The sequence below is a fragment of the Pteropus vampyrus genome, unplaced genomic scaffold (genome assembly GCF_000151845.1).
Source record: "Pteropus vampyrus isolate Shadow unplaced genomic scaffold, Pvam_2.0 Scaffold982, whole genome shotgun sequence".
Taxonomy (NCBI): domain Eukaryota; kingdom Metazoa; phylum Chordata; class Mammalia; order Chiroptera; family Pteropodidae; genus Pteropus; species Pteropus vampyrus.
In genome coordinates, this window is record NW_011889763.1 from 7,910 (window position 1) to 9,773 (window position 1,864).

Consider the following 1,864-nt stretch of genomic DNA (forward strand, 5'->3'; position numbering starts at 1 on the left):
CGTCTCCTTCTATGGGTCAAAAGGAAGCGTAGTCTTCTTGTGGTGTCATTGTATGTGCACTACATACTCTAAGAAAATTGTTTTGAATTCAGTTCATTCCCAAGTCATCTTTCACATCAATCACCTAGGCTTGACAAAAGCAATATGGAAAAAACATGTCCTTTATGAATTCTTTCATAGCCAAAGGGCTGTGATATCAAGACATCGTCCATCTGCAAACAGAACTATTCACTGTGGAAGACAAAGCATATGTGTAGAGTTTCCAGGTAAAGGAATACTGGATTCTTCTGATACATCACTGATCCTTTCTCTTGACTGATTCTTTCTCTTGATTGATTTTTTCTCATAAGTAGCGAAGTTTCAGAAGATAATATACCTACTGAGGGCATAGCTTGGTTGACACTCTCCACTACTGAGCAGAACACAGCTACTACTTCTCTGAGAAAGAGAACCATAAAGATTCCTCTGCTAGGTATATTTTCTACTGCTATTCAGTGGCAGAGACGTCTCGGATATAAAACCATTTTCTTGTAGCGAAAGTGCAGGAGACATTACCTCATTCTGCAGTCAAGCTGATTGATAGTGACCTTTCGAGCGGGTTGTTATAAACTCTCTTCCTAGAATGTGTATGTTACTGGTTAGTTCAAGACTACCAACATCTATGGAATGATACCAACTATTTTTCATATTCTGTTCTGGTACCACGTTCCCCATCATCATTTTCTGGTTTTAAATCTCATTTTTGTTGGTTTGACTAAATCTTCTTCCCTTCCTCTTCTGAATGGAAATTGCCAAGATAAAGCCATTTGTGTCAAGGAAACTACAATGCAGGCCATAAAGATGTTTGCCTTATGCACATCCCACGAACAACCTTTTAAATTTTTAAGCCAACTGCGTGATCACATCATGGACAACATGTTCTTCTTACATGACAACCAGACCATCTGCATCCTTCACCTTGGAAGGGGCCAGTTTGTCTCACCCACCAGCATCCTTTATTTACATAACAAACTTAATCTAATCAATCTCTGTTAATATAACCAGCATCCTTCAATGAAGACCTAAATGGGAATAGCATTTGTAGCTTTTTGTCTTTATTAACCATGCCTTTCTTTTTTCTGATTGGAGCACAATTTGAATTGCTTCATGAATATGTGTCTCCAGGACTGCAATCCTTCCTTTGCTTAAATAAGTGCTTTTTTATTCTTTATTATAGCCTAAACCTTTTTTTTTGGCTAACACTCTTTTGGTTGTACGACATCTCACTGTTCAATATTTTTCTCCATCTAGACTGTCAGCTTCATGAGAGACTGAAACATGACTTAAACTCTTTATCTGATTTATTTCCTAGCTCTGTACCTAATGGTATTCATTAAATGTTTTTTAAATGAATGAGTGAACGATAAACAATATAAATATAATAGTTCTGAAAAGAGACTAGTTATAACTTTGACACAGTTTATTTTCTCTCACAAATCCTCAGAAGACAAAGTAATTTCCCACATTCTCCCTTGAGTATCATAATATCTGAATGAAATAATGTCTATTGGGTCTTAGATCCTGACTTCTTTGTTTGCCATGGAAGGCAGCCTACTCCATAGATTCCCCAAGGAACACAGGGATTTGGGGGGACTGCTTTTTAAGGTCTAATTCTCAGAAAATTTGCCAGTAGAGATGTCATTGTCGATGTCATCATCATGATCATCATAATCATCTACTATAGAATTTTATATTAAAGATACCACAGATTACAAAATGAAAATGTCTTTTTCATTCTCTTATATCCAAGACACCCTCTTTTCCCAAATGCAACCAGTTAGGTTTCTTATCTATCCTTTGAAATTATATTCTTTCCTTTTTTAAA